The following is a 21,806-nucleotide window of genomic DNA, read 5'->3' on the forward strand; positions in this document are numbered from 1 at the left end:
GATCAAATGTAATAGACTTATCTGCAAAACAATGATCCAGGACAATTCTGAGAGACTTATCACAAAGAATGTTAGCCACCTCCAGAGAAAGAACATTTGGAGTTGAAATGCATCTCAAAGCATGTGATTTTTCACTTGCTTATTTGGGTATATGTTTGGGGGGGTATATGAGAGTATTCATTTACAAAAATGGACAATATGGAAATATGTTTAGCATGATAATATATATATATAATATCACATATTATATATAATATATTACATATATTACATATTATATATATATATATATATCACCCAGAATGAATGCTCACCAGCTCCTGGATGGGGTAGGGAAGGAAGAAGGGAGACAATTTGTATCATATAATTTTGGAAAACTTAAATGAAAATTTATTACATGTAATTAGTAATATTTTTAAAATTTTAGCAGAATGGATATGTTTGAACAATAAACTGTGATTTAATGGTACTGGGTAAGAGGAGTTTAGGGACCAAAGGAGATTGGAACTGAATTGACTAATAAGAGAATTGTCTATGCAGAGGTGAGATGTATGCCTGATATGACCAGATTATTAGATATTAAAATATTGGGATCAGATGTTCAATTTGATTATGTATGGGGCTAAAGGACAGGATCCTAAGATCACACAATGAAAGCTGGAAGAGATCTTAAGAGAAATAGAATATTAAAGGTGCTCATAAGGATTCCAAAATTTTAGAATGTTTTGGTTTTGTAGAAGCATTCAATAGTACACTTTTAGAGTTTTAAAAGAGGAAAGCCAATTGGCCTGATCCATTTGCTTTGTATTTGAGAAGAGTGGAATTGCTCACAAGGAGAAATCTTGACAATCTTTGTTTTTAGAAAGAATTTGCATTTTGGAAACCTGAATCAAGAAGTTAGGAGGAAAGAGCATGGTTAATGTGTTCAAATTTATCCAAAATGGGCAGGGAGGGGGAAGCTGAAAGACTTCTTGGCCATTGAAAATGTTTAATTGAATGAAGGATTTTGATGGTATAAAAGATTCCAAGTCATGGATTCCATTTCCTTTAGATGCCAAAGATTTAATACTAGGTGAACTTCCTCCAATTTTCCCCATAATCATAAGTCTTTTTAGGAAGAAAAAAGAATGATTCAAGACAAAAGGGAAGAAGACAAATCTTGTGGAGGAGCCCATATGATATGAATGCTATTGTGTCTAATTAGAGTAGAAGGGTGGAGCTACAGAATGCTAGAAATGGAAGGAATATCTTTAAGAAGGCTGGCTAATGCCCTTTGGCCTTAGTGAACATGTGGTTACAGTTTCCTTTACAACCAGCATGATCAAAACCCAATTTGGATCAAAATGCTATTTCAGCAACATTGGATTTTCTACAGCATAATTTGTGTGTCTAGGTGTATTGCGGCGGCATTGCTTGGTGCCCACTGATGCTAATGCCTTGATGCTTAGTCCTTGCCTTTTTTTCTCTGTATTTGCCACAACAGAATTTGAGTCAGGGCCCAATGGCTCTCCAGGTGTTAACTGAGCACCTTACTGAATGGTTTTGTATAGCTAGGTCAAACTTAACAGGACTTCTTGGTAGTTTGCAGGGTTTGGTAGCCTTTAGTAACATTGTCCAGCTAATAGCTACATAAAGCAGAACATAGTGGGAAGAAAAGAGAATAGAAGGTGCCTGGTAGTGGGTATGTCACTTGAGTACTATAAGAGTTCAGAAGGAGGTTGTCAAGGAAAGCCTTATAAATGAGATCAGGATTAATAAAATACATAGATAAGCCAAAGTTTCCTCAATTTCAGAAATCCATACTGGAGGAAGGAAGGCTGGGTAGGCAATGTCCCAACCTGTCATTTCCATTCTTCCAGGTCCTACTCAATCTTACTTGATTTATTTAAGAAGCCATGAAACTCCATCTAAGAGTGGGAAGGAGATAAACATTTATTAAGCAATATCTGTGCCAAACACTATGCTAAGCACTTTACAAATATCATCTCATTTCATCCTCATAGCAATCTTATAAAGTCGATGCTATTTTATAGTTTATAGTTGAGAAAATTGAATCAGAAGAGTTTAAGTGACTTGTTCAAGGTCGCACAGCTAGTAAGTATCTGAGGTTGAATTTGAACTTAGATCTTTTTGATTTCAGGTCCAGTATAGTTTATGCAATGTTCTGTCTAGATGTCTTACTGTAAAGAAAAAGTTTACTATGTAGGCTCTATCAAGATTTACTTTTTCTGTTGATACAGGATTTCACATTAAGTATATCTCCCTCCTCATATATGCACATGGGTGCACACACACACACACACACACACACACACACACACACACACACACACTCCTTTCTTGACCCCACATCTATTTTGTATTCTTACCTTAGGTACCAGTCTTCCTCTGTGGTCCTGGTAATGGTACTACGAATCTTGTATATTTCTGATTCAGTTTGTTTTATGCATATCTTAATCTGTCCTCTTGTGAATATAACTCCTATTTCTCAGGGTTTCCTATTAATTTTCAGTAAATCCAATTACATCAACCACTTCTTTCATATCGCCTCTATATCTTTTGAGATAAAATGCCTGTAAAAAAATAAATGAGTTCTATGCTAAAATGTTCAGAGCAGTTTTCATCGTAATAGGAAAGAATTTGAAACAAAGTAGATGCCCATTGAGGAAAGGCTAAACAAATTGTGGTACATGAATGTAAAGGAATGTTACTATGCCAAAAGAATATGAAAAATTCAGAGAAGCTTGGTGACTTATATGAACTAATGCAAAATGAAGTAAAAAGAACAAAAATACAAAATGACTAAAATATTGTAGTTGGAAATTTAAGAGGAAAACTGCTGTTTGATTATAATAATAACTCAACTTGTCTCCCAATAAATCTCCAAAGAAGTAATAAAACATATCTATCTCCCTTCTTTACAAGAATAGAGAACTATGAGTGTGAAATTCAGCATGTATCACCACATTTAGTTGATATATTTGCTAGTTTGGCGAAAGTGCTTTTCCCCCCTCTTAGTTTTATTCTTTGTTAGTTTGGATAGCTCTCTTGGGAGGATAGAGGAAAGAGATTTGGAAACAAATGTGTTTTGAAAGGAAGACATATTTATCAAATTAAAACATTGTGAATTCATGCTAAGGATTCTTAGACAGGTTTCTACTGGAATAAACTACTAAATCTTAAAATATACTTTTGGACATAGGAAGACAATTCAGAAAATATATTATTATTTTTATTTGGTGCTAGTGATTTCCAGAGGGAGAATTTATTTCAATTTAACTTTGAAGTTCACTTCCGATCATAGGTATTTAATAAGCATACCAGTTATGAAACTGCAGATTCAAAAAAACAACTAAATAAAATTAATCGGTAACAAAAATAAAATAAAATAAAAAATAATACTATATATCCCAAAAAGATAACACTAAAGTTGGTTAAAAAAATAATTCTAATTCCTCTCTATACCTATCCCTTCACCTGAGTGCCTGATTGGGCTATTCCTTTATTCTCACCAAGAATAAAAATTCTTCTCCTTAAGCTTCTAGAATTAGAAGGAAACTTAGAGATCATTCAATTCAGAACCCTGATTTTTATGGATTAAGATACTGAGGCCCAGAAGTACAAATGGCTTGCCAATGTCACAAAGGTAGTGAATAGTGGAGTTGGGATTCAAACCCATGCCCTGCCTCCAAATTCCAGTCTGTGTAATAAACCATGATGTAAGCACAAGTTAGAGAGCCTGTATGCAGTGAAGGGCCTTGCACATGATAAGTACTTAATAAATGTTATTTAATTGAGCTCAAGCTGCCCCCACCCAGGGCTTTGTTCCTGTTAATAAAAACACTGACATTGGAACATTTGGATTTTTTTTCAAGTGACATTTTTCCTTTGTTATTCCTTATTTTGATCCCCATGTAGCAAATTGAATATATTTTTTCCCTGACTTCATGTTTGTGTCACATTGTGAAAAGACTGAATGACAACTCTAAAATGTCAGACTTTGCCCTAGTTACTTTCTGAATAGCAAGGTGCATTTTTTCCCCTTTTAACCTTTTTTGATATGCATGCTGGATGCATGTGATTCAATTTAATATCCCCCTGTAGATTGATAAAAGATGAAGGATAGCATTTCACGACAGTAGGCAGCCTCTCTGAGGCTGTAAACTATGTCTGTAATTCTGTAAACTATGTCTGAGGTAGTTGTTCAGTTGTGTCCATCTCTTCATGATGGCATTTGGGGTTTTCTTGGCAGAGGTACTAGAGCTGTTTGCCATTTCCTTCTCCAACTCATTTTACAGATCAAGAATTGATGTGGGCAGGGATGAGTGACTTGTCCAGAATCACACATAGGTGGTAGACAGTGGATAGAATCCTGGGCCTGAAGTCAGTAAGACCTGATTTCAAATCCAGCTGCAGCCACTTGTAAACTGTGCAATCCTGGGCAAGCCATTTAACTCCGTTTGCTTTAAAAATAAAATAAAAAGACAAAGTTGTGATGAAATAGGAGGTCAGAGGTCAGGGTCCAGAGTAAAACTATAGGGAAAAATCATTTTGTCCTCTTTTCACAGGGAAAACCATTTCTTTTTTTTAAATGGTAGTTAGAATTCTAAAATCATTAAAACAATGTAATGTTGAAAGATGGAGAACTATTTCTAGGTCTTTCTTGCCCACAGGAAGTTAGGTGGTAGAATAGATAAAGCCGTAGACCTTAAGTGAGGAAGACCTCAGTTCAAATCTTGCCTCAGGTTCTTATTAGCTGTTTAACCTTGGGCAAGCCTCTTGCCTCTGTCTGCCTCAGTTTCCTCATCTGTAAAATGGGAACAATAATAGCCCTACTTCTCAGGATGGTTGTGATGATAAAATGAGATAATATTTGTTAAGTGCTCTGCAAAACTTAAAATACTACATAAATGCTAAGTGTTATTATTAATAGATGTTCAATTCTTCTTCTTCCGAGGGAATCAGTGCCATATTGTTACCCTTCTCGCAATGGGTAAAACTTCTAGCGGGATGATGTCAAGTTTAGATTGCTCTTGATGCATGAGGATCCATTTTTTTTTTATGTTTCTATTCCTCTCAGTAGAAATGAGCATGCTAATCAAATTTCATTTTGGCTAAGTAAGAGACTCAAGAGAAAACCAGAGTAGGTCTCCTAATGAAGCTATCATCTGCTGATTCTTGGCACATTGCCAAGGTGAACAAAATCTTAATAGAATTCGATTCATGAAAGCTGAATTTTCCTTTTCTTAAAAGGTTCTGTGACTTCACTTTCCAGTACCATGTCTTGGAGAATATTTTTTCCTAAGGCCTGAAGTGAACTTCTATTCAGATGTGATAAAGAAAAACTATATTCTTCTTTAAAAAAAAAACTCTCATTTTCCATCTTAGAATCAATACTAGGTATTGGTTTTAAGGCAGAAGAGGGCTAGGGGCCAGAAAATGGGGGCTATGTGACTTGCCCAGGGTCACACAGCTGGGAAGTGTCTAAGGCAAGATCTGAAGCCATGACCTCCTGTCTCTAGACCTTGTTGTCAATGCACTGAGCCACCCAACTGCCCTGGAGCTAGATTCTTTTTATTTCTTTTTTTTAAAATCTTTACCTTCCATCTTGGAATCAATACTATGTATTGGTTCCAAGGCAGAAGAGTGGTAAGGGCTAGGCAATGGGGGTTAAGTGACTTGCCCAGGGTCACACAGCTAGGAAGTGTCTGAGATCAAATTTGAACCCAAGACCTCCCATCTTTAGGCCTGGCTCTCAATCCACTGAGCCACCCAGCTGCCCCTGGAGCTAGATTCTTAAAGGGGCTTCCCTTCCCCCTTCTCCCTCACAGGCAGACATTCCCATCAGATCCCATAAATATACATTAAGAGCCTACTACGTGTGAAGAACTATTCTAGACACTAGAGGTACGTAAACAAAAGTAAAATTGCCCCTGCTCCCAAGAAATTTATATTCATGTAAAACATATAAACACATACACCAAAACATGAAATTTTGAGAAGAGAAAAAATACTGCAACAAGGAAATCTGGAAAGCCTTCCTAGAGGAGATGGCAAATGTACAAGGTCTTGAATGGCATTCGAGTTCCTGGGAGTCTTAAATGAAATGGCAGCACATATCAGATATAAAGGACAGACTGTGCACACAAGTAGTAAATAGAATACCAAATAGGTCAATTTGCCTGGGATAGAAAGTATATCATAGCCCCGAGAGATATTAAAGAAAGAAGGTAGTAGACAGAGCAAGACAGTAGTGGCAGACAAAATACACACAGTAGGCATTGCCTATCACAGGGCCTTGTGCATAGTAGGCACTTAATAGATGCTAATTAATTATATTAATATTAATAATCAACATTAATTTTAATTGTGTGTATATATAATAAGCTTTGATTTTATCCTCTTCGTGGTCAGATATTTTTCCAGTTAGAATGATAAACAAAGTCAAATCTCTGAAATGATTTTTTTTTGGAAACACAGGGATTTTCATTCCATATAGTAAGAGCAACATTCCTCTATCTGGGTAGACCACCAAAGATCTCCAAGCCAAGAATAATCAGTAGGCAGCATATGTGAAGAGAAAAGAGAACAACTATATCCAATAGGCATTTCTGATACACTTTTTCCCATCTCGGTCAGATAAATTGAGGCTATTTTGGAATGGGGACCATTTTTTCTTTATAAATGTTGACAGAACAGCTCTTATTTTTTATTTGGGGGATATGCTATGGAAAAAAAACAAACTCTAGTCTTTGAAAGTGGATAGATCTAGACAAGTATATCAGGATGAATAAAGTAATCCTAAAGGTGATATCAATTAGGAATCTTTCAGCTTCTGTATTAATGCATTATGCCCTATACATGTGAAAAGAACACCTTTAATAAAATACTTTAGGGAAATACCTTGAGGTTCTGGAATGGGTCGAATGTAATCGTGGCAAACTGGGGTTACAGAGAAAGGACGGTGTTAACCTTTGGGTTTATGCTGAAGTCATTTAGACAAAAACTAAAACAGGTGGGCCACATATGAACACATTAAGAAATGTTTAGTACTCTTTTGAGTGTTTATATTGGCAAAATGACTTAGAAGAAGAGCAGAGGTTTGGGAATTTTTGTGGCAATCAAATAAGATACAATATGCAAAGGATTTGGAATTATCAGTGCCGATCGGTCCTGGAAAAATGCAAGCTTGTTTGTTAGGGATGGAGAGATATCATGCATAGCAAACCCAGTGGATGGTAGCAGTTGCATAGGGCAGCCAAGTGACTCATGCAGTTCCAGGCTATGGTCAGTAACCTCAAAGCTACATGTCCCTGGATCAGACTTTGGCAGCACTTTGCCCATCAAGCTATGTATAGCTTTGGGCATCTCATTATCAAAAAGAATGCAGGCAAACTGGATGGAGTTCAGAAAAGGGCAGCAAAAAATAATTTAAAAGGCTGAATCATAGGGGGAAAAATAAAAAGAGCAGAATATGCCCGCTGGCTAAATAACATCTGTGCCAGGGAATGGGTGTTGGGAGGGGAAGAAATGAATTGTAAAGAAGGAAGCAAAGATGGAAACACTAAAGAGGGAGGAATTTATTAGAATCCCAGGATTGAAGGACTTTAGAGTTTTAAAGGACCATTATCAAAGGAGTTTAGTTGAGAGTAAGAGACTGAATTAAGCTCAGAAAATTGAGAAAAGATGACCCATAAAGGAATAAAAAACTTTAAAAACAAGACCTTGAATAAAACTTCTTAACATATATTCCCCATTTTAGATATCTTTTGTAGCACCAGCTCTGAACTTGTTCCCCACTTTGCACTAACACTGGCATTTTGTAGGAATTTGTAGGAATTTGTAGGAATCTAACACTAGAATTTTGTAGGAAGACATTTTTGTAAGCCTTAACGTTTCATATGAATGTGAGTTATGATTTGTAGCATATGAACCCAAGCTTCTTGGCACCCAGACTGATATTCTTTCTGTTACAACATGGGGCCTCATCTGCCTTAGCTCTGTGGAATTCCATGGAGCAAAGATCTTTGAATTACACACAAAACATACTCGTTTAAGTTTGGTACTTTGGCCTCACACAAACCCAAACCCATGGACTTAAATAACTATATATGGTAAAACATGGGAGAATTGTTCTAAATGTCCATTTGTGAATCTTGTAATTAAACTTAAGTGTCCACTTAATGTGGAGGATGATCAATGAATTCTGATTTGTAGTGAAATTGTGTTACTTCCCAAGTCTCGCTCTGTTTATTGAACAAATAAATATCAGGAGTTATTAGTCCCTATTAGCACATCAAAAGGGAAAAAAAAACCATCAACTAGCCTCGGGGATAAAAAAAGTTAACATAACCTCAATTTGTCATTCTTTTGATTTAAAAAGAGTTGTATTATAATGTAAACATAGACTCAGGCACAGACTTAAAAGTCTATAGAAGAAAGATGAGAAGTAGTGTCATTTTCATCTAATGATTACTTGTTGTGAAACCTGAAAGGCTTTCACTTCATGTTTAGCTAGTGTTGAATGTGATTACATTCATAAACAAAATTTCAAAAATAATTCCAGTGGGAAGTACCTTAGTACTGACAATCCAAGTGTGTGTGGCAGTTTGTTTTCTGAAACGAAGAAAGATACTGCTCACACTGTGGAACTGAACTAATCATGATTTATTTATATTAACCCAAGGATTACAACGTAGTTATGTATCTATCTGCAACATGGTGACGCAAATTCCATTCTTCTGGCCTAATCCTGACATAGATTTTGTCATGTCACAGGTAAAGGACAACCAGGAGCCAGCCAGTTCTTCCAGGGCAATATAAGGGTGCATACAAAAATTCTTTGCATATCACAGTGCCTACCATATAGCTAACATTTAAGAAATACTTATTAGCTAAACTACTTAGTTACTTTCCTACTTTCAAGTGTAAAAGTGCACAGTAAGTATGGAAGTACTCAATCATGAGTAAGGCAGACAAGATTAATTGGCAATTTTTTTCCTTCCTTCTTTCCTTCTCTCCTTCTTGGCAATTTTTTCTTTCCTTCCTTCCTTCCTTCCTTCCTTCCTTCCTTCTTTCCTTCCTTCCTTCCTTCCTTCTTTCCTTCCTTCCTTCCTTCCTTCCTTCCTTCCTTCCTTCCTTCCTTCCTTCTTTCCTTCCTTCCTTCTTTCCTTCCTTCCTTCCTTCCTTCCTTCTTTCCTTCCTTCCTTCCTTCCTTCCTTCTCTCCTTCTCTCCTCTCCTTCTTTCCTTCTTATCTTCTTTCCTTCCTTCCTTCCTTTCTTCTTTCCTTCCCTCCTTCTTTCTCTCCCGTCTCTCTTTTCCTTTCTTCCTTCTTTTCCTTCTTTTCTCTCTTCCTTTCTTCCTTTTTCCTTCCTTCCTCCCTTCTTTCCTCCTGACCTTCCTTCTTTTCTTCCTTACTTTCCTCCACTCCTCTCCTCTCCTCTCCTCTCCTTCCTCCCTTCCTCCTTTTCCTAGAAGCAAAAGGAAGCCACCACAAATTAGTGCAATGAAAGTCAGGCCTAGAGATGAGGAGGTCCTGTGTTCAAATCTGACCTCAGACACTTCCTAGATATTTGACCATAGGAAAGTCACTTAATAACCCCCATTATCTAACCCTTACTGTTTCTCTGGAAGATAAGGTTGTTTTGTTTTGTTTTGTTTTGTTTTTAAAGAGTAAAGTATTAAAGATAACCCTTTGGTTGGCAATCTGGGTTGTTGGGAAAATAGGGGTATACTTTGAGAAAAATAGGAAAGGTAAGGATAATTCTATTTTGGATATTGAGTTTAAGGTACTTATCCATGTGTACTTGTCCCCTGAAGGCAATTGGAGGGTGTATAGAAGTGAGGAGAGAGATGAAAATTGGATCTATAGATCTGAAACTTATACCAAGAGCTGAATCCCTGGTTGGATGCTACTGAGTTTGGGGTTGGGGTGGAGGGAAAGAAAGGGGAATGGAAAGGGATAGATCGGGGTGGGAACAGGAGAGGAAAGAAAAGGAGAGTGCAAGAGAAAAGAGGAGAGGGCAGGAGAAGAGAGGAAATGAGATGAGAGGAAAGGACAGAGGAGGAGAGGAGAAGAGAGGAGGGGACAGGCCAGTACCTTGGGAAGGGATGAGACATAGATGAAGATCCTAAAAAAAAAAATAGAGAATAAAAAAACTAAATTTGATAGTTAAGAGGAGAGCTAAGAAAGAGCAGGAAATTAGACTGGCTTATATTAATGTATGTCTTTTGTTTTCTTTATTAAATAAAACTCATTCTCCTTATTTATATGATACCATGGTAAAAATAAACTCTTTATACTAAAGAATTAGTATCATTTGTATTTGTGTGACATTTTTTGTTTTGTTTTGTTTTTCCCATGACACAATGAAGGTGCAAGTAGTGCCAGAATGTCAGGTTTCTGTGACTCACCCAGAACTCTTGTAATGTAATTGTAATCCAATGACAGAATATATGAGTGCTTGTCTTCCTGCTGCTAGAATTTGCTTTAATTTGCCCTCATTATTTTGTCACTTGTCTGTGTATATTCTCTTCTTTTAAAGCACTGTCTGTAAACTATGCCACCAAATAAGATGTAGAGCTCTGGGGCCTTGGAGCCTGCTGCCTTGTGGGCCCATTCCAATTTCAAACAGGGAAGGGAAGAGAAGCTAGAATGCTTGCCTTTCTTTTCCCTCTCACTGTACCTCACTAAGACTATTTCCATCTTTCTCAATACTGCATCTTCAGAGGAACAAACAGGAAAAGGAGGGAAATGGGAAGAAGCTGGGGGGGTGGGGGGATATCTTGGAGCTATTTTTGTCAATTCAGAAATAGAATGAAATGAAGGCCTTCCAGTCAAGAAATAGAAAACAGTGCCAATTGTTTCACTTCTGTTTTAAGTACCAGAAGGCCCTCTTGTAATGAAGATCTGATTTTAATAAAATACATCAAGCCTTGAGAATTTGGTGAGCTTCTATTATGTATCTGGCACAGTTCTGGGTAATGGATGTGCACAGATGAAGATGAAGGAGTCCCTGCCCTTGAAGAGCTTACATTCTATTTGGAGGATGTGGTGTGAACATATAAATGAATATGCAAAATATATGCCATAATAATAAGTAGTAATAATAAAGTTGACATTTATTTTTTTTAGCATTTTAAGTTTTACTAAATGCTTTTGAAATATTATTTCATTTTATACTCACATCAACTCTAGGAGGTTTTCTGCTATCATTATCCCCATTTTACAGATGAGGAAACTAAGACATGTAAAACTAGTAGGTGTCAGATAGTGGGCTTTAATTCATGTCTTCCTGACTTTAATTCCAGCATTCTGTCTACTATGTGGCTTAGGAATCTCTAATTCAAGGTATTTCTGTCAGAGAGACACTAGCAAGTGGAAGAAATCAGGAAAGGCTTCTTGTAGGGGTTGGTTCTTGGAATGAATTCTGAAGGAAGTGAGATATTTTCAAAGACAGAAATGCAGATAAATTACATTCTCAGGATGAGGTCAGTCTTTAAAAAGGAAAAAAGAAAATGGAGTGTTTTATGAAGAATAATAAAATAAACCCTGGTTAGTAGAATTAAAGAATGCATTAGGAGAAATAATGTCTAATTATCCCAGAAAGATAGATTAAACCAGGTTGTAAAGGACTTTAAATGCCAAATAGAGGAACTTTTATTTAAAGCTAAAGGTAATAGAATAGAATGTATGGAATAGGGAAATGACATGGTCAGACCTTTACTTGGGAATCTCACTTTTGTGCCTATGTAGAGAATGGTTTGGAAAAGATGAGAGCTTTGAAACAGAGAGAACAATGAGTAAGCTATCTCAATAATTCTGGCAAGAGATGATGAGGACATAGACTAGGGACATGACCATATAGAAGAGAAGAGAAAAGGGCACAGATGAGAGGTATATGGATGTAGAATCAGCAAGACTTGGCAATTAAACAATTGTTAGAGAGAAGAAGGAAACAATAATGAGTCTATCATCCTAGAACTGAGTAACTGGAAAAAATGGTGGCACCCTCAACAGGAATAAGAAACTTTGGGAGAAGGATGAGTTTGAAGAGGAAAAAAGAATGAAAATGAGTTTTGTTTTTGCATGTATCAAGATTCTACAGAATCACCAATTTGAAATGTCTAATGGATAGACAACCAAAATTTGTAATAAAAACTGTATATTCTTTGATCCTTTAATACTACTACTAGGTTGTTATCCCAAAGAGATGATTTAAAAAAAAGGGGGGGGAAACGATCTACTTGTACAAAAATATTTAGAGCAGCTCTTTTTTGTAGAGGCAAAGAATTGGAAATTGTGGGGATGTCCATCAATTGGGGAATGATTGAACAAATTGTGGTACATGTGAGTGATGGGATACTATTGTCCTATAAGAAATGATAATGATTTAATGATTTTAAAAAAGCTGAAAAAAAATGCATGAACTGAAGCCGAGTAAAGCAAGCAGGACTAGGAGAAGATTGTACACAATGACAGCAATATTGCATGATGGTCAACTATGAGGACTTGGTTACTCTCAGAAACGCAATGATCTGGGACAATCCTGAAAAACTTATGACAGGGAATGCCATTTACCACCAGAGAAAGAATGGAGAGTCAGTTGATATGAATCAAAGCAAACTATCTTTCACTTCAATGTATTTATAGTATTATTTGGGGGAGTCATTTTGTATGGTTTTGTGTTTTTGTTTTATATCATAGATACTCTTACAACAATGACAATATGTAAGTCTGTTTTGCATGATAATTACAATTAAATTAAATTAAATTAAAAACTTGTAGTAAATCTAATCAGTCTAGTCCAGTTGTAAGATTTCTTTCTCTAATATAGTTAGCAGTCTGTAATCTAGAGTAGAGGAAGTAGATGTTTAAAGCAATGCACGATTGGATTTTGGTAAGGCATGGTCAGTGCTAGGACAAGGAAGACAAGGGATTTGAGAGCAGGGGACTATCGGGTCCTGGCTGGGAAGAAAGAATATTGAAACCAGAACAGACTTGGGAGAGTACTGAAGCAAGGAGAATCAAGACGTCACAATGAACAGGAAAAATAACTTGGTGGGTTGAGTTATAGAGAAAGATGGAAAGATAGGATGCCATGGTCAGATAAACAAAATTCAGCATTCTTGATTGTGGAAGCAGAACATTTGTGAGTGATGATGTGATTAGAGGTGTGAGCATCCAGGTGGTCCACATGGTGATAGAGTGAAGGAGAGGGTAAGTCATGAGAGTTCAGATCAAGAAATTGTTAAGCTAGTGTGTTTGAAAGAACATTTATTTGCATATTGAAGTTACTCATTGTAAAGACAGGTATTAAGCGTGGAAATGAAGGGAGAAACCCAGTGCTAAACTACTTGAGAAAGGAGGAAAAATGACTGAGAATGGTAAATAACTACCAACAGGGTCTGGATTGGGAGAGATGTCTGGGTAGAGGGAACCTCAAAGGAGTAGAGGTTCCTGTAGTGACTATGACAGCAGTTGAGTCTATAGTTGAATATACTGACACTATCCTTTTTCCACCTTAACCTAGATCTTCTCTGTTATGGAGCATGGGACAAGGTACAAGTGAAAAGAATAGTTAAGGATATTGTAGCTTCTATTGGAGGGGGTGGGATGAGAAGGCAAGCAATGTCTGTGAATGTCAGAAGGTGAAAGACCTAAGATTTTTCCTTGAATGTGGCATTTTAAAAACCTAGGTTTAAAAATGTATTCCTTAAACTTTTCAACAGTTTGGCTTATTCAAAAGACATCTTACATTAATAGTAATTATGTATTAAAGTATTTATAGCTCATGAACTTTCTTCCCAACATTTCCTATAAACTCTAATTTGTGAAGTTGTTGACCAAAAAAGTTATTGACCATTTGGATAATTCTTTTAAAAATAAAATCCTTACTTTCTGTCTTAGAATCAGTACTAAGTATTGGTCCCAAGGCAGAAGAGAGATAAGGACTAGCCAACTAGAGATAAGTGACTTGCCCAGGCTCACACATCTAGGAAGTGTCTAAGGTCACATTTGAACCCAGGACCTCCCATCTCTAGGCCTAACTCTCAATCCCCTAAGCTATGTATCTGTCCCCATTTAGATAATTCTTTAAGATTTGCAAATATTTTACACATTATAATAATTGATCATCAGATAAATTATTTGAAGAAGTAGCTCTTGCCACCAGCTCATGTATAAGTCACTTTGCTTCTGTAGAGTTCATTTTCCTCATTTGTAGCTCAAGATGGTTAAAATCAATGGTTTTTAGGATTTCCAAGAGACCTCTGAGGCTGGCTGAAGCAGGAACTATAAAGCTCTTCACACTGAGGTCATCCACTGTGTCGTGGCCCATTTCCAGTTGTCCTGACTTTTGTCTTCTCACGGAACTTTAATGACTGTAGAAGAGAGTGAGGCCGATGACTTTGTGCAATTCTGTCTCACTTAAATACAATTAACACACAAGTCGAAACAACCATTATCAGTCCTCTTTAAAACAAAGGATGAATAACAATCTATATATCAATCATGGAATTTAAGAACTGGAAAAGAACTTTAGGGATCTTAGAGACTAAGAGAGCCCAGGGGTTTTTAATCTTAACTTTTTAGATGCCAAGGACCTCCTCTTATTACTTATTACTTATTTTATATCTTATTACTCTTTTCTTAAATTGTCTAGAAATAGTATTGGATCACACCGCAGTAGGACGTTGACCTTCTCCTTTAGCATTCTGGTAAAATCTATGGACTCCTCAAAATCACATTTGTAAAGACGTAAAACAAAATGCAAAGGATTTAAAGGAAATCTATTTATTGAAATACAATTACCATTTTTTAGATAGATTCAGGAACCTCAGGTTAAGAACTTCTAATCTAGACCAACTACAGATGAACTCAGAGTACCTAGAATTTAGAGCTGGCAGGTACCTGAGATACCATTTTATAGATAATTGCATTGGCTCTAGATTTCCTTAAGTGACTTCCCTAAGGACACACTAAATCCGATAGAATTAGAATTTAGTTTCTCTGACTAAAGAGCTAACATTTTTTACTACTCTCTTGCAACTAATTTAACATTTAAAAAGAACCTCTCAATTGCTCTTTTACAAAAATGAATAATATGGAAATGGTTCAGGTAATTATATAAATATATATAAATAAAAAAAAATATATATATATAACCCAGTAGAACTGCTTGTCAACTCCAGAAGGGTAGAGGGATGAGGATGAGGGGAGGGAGAAAACGTGAATCATATAACCATAGAAAAAAATTTTAATTAAAAGAATTACCCAGAAAAAAGAACCTTTAAAAATCAAGTATTAGACTGTTAGTTATTAGGAATTCTAACTCTTTAAAAAAGTTACTTCTCCAAAACAATATGGTATAATGGCTCTAGTATTAGACTTGGAGCCAGTTTCATTAATGCCACCAGGACTTAGTATTTATATGACTAGAAGCAACTCACTTCCCAATTTGTACCTCTTGTAAACCACACACACACACACACACACACACACACACACACACACACACACACACACACACATACACACAGAGGCATCTCCTCTCTCAATGCCTGTAATGCATTTCCTCTTCAACTCCCCTCAGAGAAACTTTCTCTACCTTTTAAAAAACCTTCTGTGTAAAGTCTTTCCTTTATTCCTCAACTACTAGGGACACCTTTCTTTAGCTACCATATATGTAATTACTTTGTATTAACTTTCTTTATATTTATTCTGTATACACTTTCAAATGTATTTCTTGCCCACCTATTAAAATGTAAACTCCTTGAATGTAGGGATTGTAGGAATCTTTTCACTTTTTGTATTGCATACCAATACCCAGCAATGGTTCTTACATAAAAATATGTAAAAAGCTTTGTAAATTTTAAAGTACTTCACAAAATGTGAGTTTCTTTCAATACAGAAAATGTCACACTTCAAACTTCCCCAAAAACACACTGCAGAATATATTGGCAGCCTAATGATCAATTCTAACACCATTATTTATATTTATATTTAGATGTAAATTATTTACATATTACATATATATATATATATTTGTTGTTGTTCAGTCATTTTTCAGCCTTGTCTGACTCTTTGTGACCTCATTTGGGGTTTTCTTGGCAAAGATTCTAGAGTGGTTTGCCTTTTCCTTCTCCAGCTGATTTTACAGAGGCAGATCTTGGGCAAACAGGTTAAGTGACTTGCCCAGGGTCACACAGCTAGTAAGTGTCTGGGGTCAGAAATAATATGGTTTGTCCATGGCTGCAGTCAACTAGATTTATTAGCTCTTTACCACATTCCATTTCTCTTTTACATATAGGATCCAGGCTGAAGTCCCAGGGCCAGAATCTGGGGCAAATCATTTAATCTTTCTTAGCCTCTTTTCTCTTGTTTACAAAATGAGATTGAATTTTGTGCTTCTCTCTATATTAAGATTAATGAGAGAAAAGAAAAGTAAATTGTAAAGTGCTTATATGGAAATAGGAGCCATCATTGTTGTTTGGTTGTTTTTACTGTTGTTGCCTGCTTTGAGAGGTAAAGCACTGGAAAGAGCTATGTGGAAGTAGAAGGGAATTGGGGAATACCATTAATTGTTCCTATAAATAATGCTCCTGCCATTTTAAACAAGAGCCTGTCAATGAAGACTTCCAGTTTGTTCTAATGATTATGTAGAAATTGTCTGTGCCACACAACCAATAGACCTAGTCCCAGGCTGAGTCAGCCCCGGAGGCTTCCAAATTATTACTTTCTAAGAGGCCCATCATAAAACTGAGCCGAATCTTTCCCTGCTTTCAGTCTGATCTAATTGACAAGCATCTGGAGTGGGGGGAGCACCGAGGATGATAGAGGGCTTGCAAATTGGCAGGGTGACTTCTTTCTTCTAATAAAATAAATCCTGCCTTTTATTCTAGCATGCTGTTTCAATTGTGAGAAGGGCCTGCCTCTTATTGTGGTATGTGCTTTAGAAGATTGTGTCTGTCTGATCTCTTCAGGAAAAAAAAAAATTGAACAAGTTCTTCTGCATAGTTGTGTCACAAAGACAGGGAGTTCTGTTTTCAAAATGGGCTGGGTTTCCTGTGAAGCTTGTGAACTGCTTGTTGCCTTTTCTCCAGCAGTTTCCCCCAAAGGAATTTCTGGAAGCAAAGAGCGAAGTTCTCCTGGGTCAAGAAGTCAGGCAACCATCTATGAACCATTAAAAGCAATCCATCTGAATCTGCCCACACGAATTCCCTTTCTGGGTGGTTTGTGCCTTTTTATTCATGGATCACATACTCTGAAAGATCGTGCTACCTAAGTGGAGCAAAACTCTTCTCCACTGATGTGCTTTCTAGCTGATCCTGAAGACATGTTTTCCTAACTAAAAAGGGAAATGTCATATGATAGAAGTTCCTCCTAGTTTGCAAAGAATTATTTAAAAGTACATTTTTTCTTGAATTCAAAATTGTCCTGCATTGGGAACAGCACCAGGGAACTATATGGTAGTGAATGGTATTATATGTTATTGAGACATGTTCAACTCTTTGTGATCCCATTTGGGTTTTTCTTGGTAAGGATCCTAGAGTAGTTTTCTCCAGTTTATTTTATAGACCAGGAAACTGATGAAAACAGAATTAAATGACTTGCCTGCGGTTATATAGTTAGTGTCTGAGACCTGATTTGAACTCAGAAAGATGAATCTTCTTGACTCCAGGACCATCATCACTCTATCTACTGCATCACCTACTTGCATGGTACTATATTCCATATGTTTGTATACATGCTAGATAATAGAGTTTAAAATACAGTATATGGTCACTGTATAATAAATAGGGGCATCATCACCTCAAAAAGAAATGCATTTGCTCATATTTTTACAAATTTTGTTCATTGCTCTATGTATTATATTGGCCAAATATATTGCCCTGGATTTAGAGTGAAGGAACCCAGGTTCAAATGCCAGCTCTTTCACTTCCCAGTCACATGCCTTTGGACATATTCCTTATCTTCTCTGTTACCTCAGTTTCTTCATCTATAAAGTGAGTGAGATGACTTTTGGGTTACTTCAAGCTCTGGCTCCTATAACTGCATTGAAAAAAATATTTATATTTTTTGTTTATATGTTGCCTAAATTTTCCTTATAAAACTCTTTCCCCCATTCCCAGAGAGTCATCCAATACAACAAATATTTTTTAAAGAGTAAGAATAGAAAAAAAGCTATCAGCAAAACTGATCAATATATCAAAAAAAGTCTAAAAATTATTTAAATGTTCCACATTTGCAGGCCTGCCACCTATTCAAAGTATTGGGGGAGAGGAATAAAGGACCCAATCATACCTATTCTTTGGGTCCATTCTTGTTATTTGTAATTTTCCAACATTCATTTTTCAGTTCCTTTGTGATCGCCATTCTTTCCATTCCCATTGTCATAGTCATTATGTATATTGCTTTCTTGGCTCTGCTTATTTCACTCTGCATGGCTTCATTTAAATCTTTCCATTCTTCTCTATATTCATTGTTTTTTTACAATACAGTAATGTTCCATTACATTCACATACAATTTTCTTATCCATTGCCTGCCCGATCAATGGATATCTATTTTGTTTCCCATCCTTCACTATTACAAAAAGTGCTACTATAAATATTTTAATGTATACAGGAACTTCCTTTCTATCAATGAACTTTTTGGGGTATCTGCCTAATCTTTGGAACAAAGGATGTGGACATTTTACTCACTTTATTCAAATAATTCCAAATTGCTTTCCAGTTTGGCTGTCCTGATTCATAGATCCACCAAAAATTCATTCAATATCCTTCTACAGCCCCTCTAACATCGATGATTGAGTCCAGGACCTTTTATTTGGGGGAGACACTATAGCAGAAAAAAAGGAACAAGAGAAGATTAGAAGGAAACAGTTTATCTAATATGTTGGGGGTGGTAGTGACAGGCAATAGTTCCAATTATTTGAAAAGTCGTCAAATGGAAAAGCTAATGAACATTATATATTAAGCAGTTACCATAGCCTAGACACTTATTCTAAATGCTGTAGATATAACCAGAATAAAAAGGAATTCTCTTCTTTCAGGGAGCTTACATTCTGACAAGAGAAAACAGCATATAAAAGGAGGGGGAGAGGTTAAGTCTTCAGAGTCAGGAGCAGGTCCTGAAGTGGCAAAAAGAAGTGAAAATGGCCAGACTAGGTATCCGTCCTTTAAATGGAGGTTCTTAAAGGAAATGACCAATCTAAGGACTAATAGCAAAGAGATCTTCCAGTGTTGGACGGCAGTATGGGAGAAGAAATGTTCCAGAATGACAAGGTTGTTGGACCATGATGAAGAAAATAAAACACTTATTAAGGTACCATAATATGCCAAGGACTGTGCTGAGTGCTTTACAAAAAGTATCTTAATTGATCCTCACAGTAACTCTTAAAGGTTATCATATTTTTCAATTGAGGAAACTGAGGCAGTGTGATGAGAGATTAAGGGATCACAGGATTTGGACTCAGGTTTCTCCTGATTCCAGGCACAGCAGTCCATTTACTGCCTTACTCTTCTACCTGCCTGCAGAGCAGAATAAAGGAATGGACATGGCTGATCTGTTCTAAGAGGTTTTAAAAGAAAATGACCAGAGGAAGGAAAGAACAGGAGTAGAAGAATGCTCCAGACTAAAAAGGGCTGCTGGAGTCTAAAAAATAAATGGGATTTATTCTTCTTGAACCCAGACTCAGAAAAGGAACAACAGAGAGAAATTGCAGAGAAGTCAATTTTAGCTAGATTAAACAAATAATTTCCTGATAAATGACTACTATTCTGCAGAGAACTTCCTGCTTTGGGAAAAGGTGAGTTTGCTCCATCACTGGAGTTCTTCAAGCATAGATGAGAAGAGCTGATTTCATTTTCAGGTGGGGGTTGCAGTAGAGAACCTAGGAAGTCTGGGACAACCTTGGGATTTTGTACATGTATGTTTAATATTGTTGTTGAGTTGTTTCAGTCATGTCTGATTCTTTAAGGCCCCATGTGGAGTTTTCTTAGCAAAAATATGGAGTGGTTTGCCATTGCCTTTTTCAACTCATTTAACAGATGAGGAAACTGAAGCAAATAGAATTAAGTGACTTGCCCAGGGTCACACGGTTTAGTAAGTGTCTGAGGTTGGATTTGAACTCAGAAAGACAAGTCTTTCTGACTCCAGGTTCAGCATTCTATCTACTACTCCACCTAACTGTTTAATATATATATATATATATATATATATATATATATATATATATATATATATATATATTTTAAATCCTTACCTTCTGTCTTGAAATCAATCAAATTGGTTAGAAGGTAGAAGAGTGGTAAGGGCTAGGCAATGGGGGTTAAGTGACTTGCTCAGGGTCACACAGCTGGGAAGTGTCTGAGGCCAAATTTGAACCTAGGACCTCCTGCCTCTAGGTCTGGCTCTCAATCCACTGAGCTACCCAGCTGTCCCCATAATATATTTTAAAAGAGTTATGGATCTGGACTATTCAGTATTCAAGGAGGGAGCTTTGGACCACATAATTGAAAAGGCAAAATCAGAGGTTTAAGGAAGTATTTTAATGGCATTTTCCGTAGCCTGTTGTTTCTGTGTTGAATGACATATCAATAGAGGTCTTTCCTATGTATTCTCACATATAACTGTTGACCATTTCCCATTTATATATTTCTTTTGTTGGTTATGAATAGTACCAAGCAAGTGATATCTTTTATTTTAGTAATAGATTAAGAACATTTCTGTATTGCCCTTTGCTGAGATGCCTAATGTAGGCCTTTTTAATTTTTTTAGTAATATTCAATGCATTAGGAGCACACCCAGACTCCAATCCAACTCAAACCACTTAATTATGATCCTTAAATGGTGGCTCTTGGCCTTGGTTGATTTGATTCCATTTAATAAATGCATAATGGTGCAAAAGAGGTTGACATGCTTTTTCTGAAACCAAAATGAGACTTACTTGAGCATAAAAGAATTGGAATTAAAATTTCTAAATGTGTGTTTAAAATGTCCATTTCTGAGTTCATGAAAACATTTGGAGATCTTTGCTTTTTCCTGAAATATTTCTTGAAAATGATGATGTGCAGAGTTTTAGCCAATCTGATGATGCAGTGTTTCTACACTTTGGGGCCCCATCATGACAGCTGGCCAGTTATGGCAGCAAACTTAATTATAAGCTAGATCTAGAATAAGATCCAATATTATGACCACTGGCATGTCAATTTTCCTCATAAACATATCAAATAGAACAAATACACACACACACACACACATATATATAAAGTAAGGTTTTGTTTATAGGATAAATATAATTACAGAATTACAATCCTTAAATCAGAAAGCAAATAAGTTGAACAATGCATATTACATACAATTTTTATAATTTAAAAAAAAACCAGATGTTGTAGTTAAGAATAAAAACATTTGTAGTTCTTCCTCCAAAGTTCCAGCATTTGGCATACATATCTCTTTCTTAAAACATGAAAATGACAGCTCTCCAGAATGATAATTTTAACTTTACAACATTACAAAAATCATTTTGCATAGTGTGATTATTCCATTAAAATGGAACTGGTAGTGTGCATTTTTAATAATTGAAGAAAAATTCAGTATCTTCAAATCTAGGCTCTTTAGTTTCCTTTTAAGAAAATAATCAGGGGGAGGCAGCAATAAGAGAGTATTACTATGGTAGAAAGAGGACTACGCCAGAAATCAGTAGACTTTTCACTTGCTCAGTCTGTGATTTTGAACAAATCACTGACTCTCTCTGTGCTCCACTATCCTCATTGGTAAATAAAGGAATTAAATGAGCATCG

The 21,806-nt window shown here is 36.2% G+C and overlaps 1 protein-coding gene across 3 annotated transcripts in view; it reads left to right on the forward strand.

Moving 5' to 3' along the window:
• Positions 1 to 21,806, forward strand: part of PHACTR1 (phosphatase and actin regulator 1) — a 670,567-nt gene that overhangs the window by 77,731 nt on the left and 571,030 nt on the right. The window lies entirely within an intron of this gene.

Source organism: Monodelphis domestica, chromosome 3 (assembly GCF_027887165.1).
Source record: "Monodelphis domestica isolate mMonDom1 chromosome 3, mMonDom1.pri, whole genome shotgun sequence".
Classification (NCBI taxonomy): Eukaryota; Metazoa; Chordata; class Mammalia; order Didelphimorphia; family Didelphidae; genus Monodelphis; species Monodelphis domestica.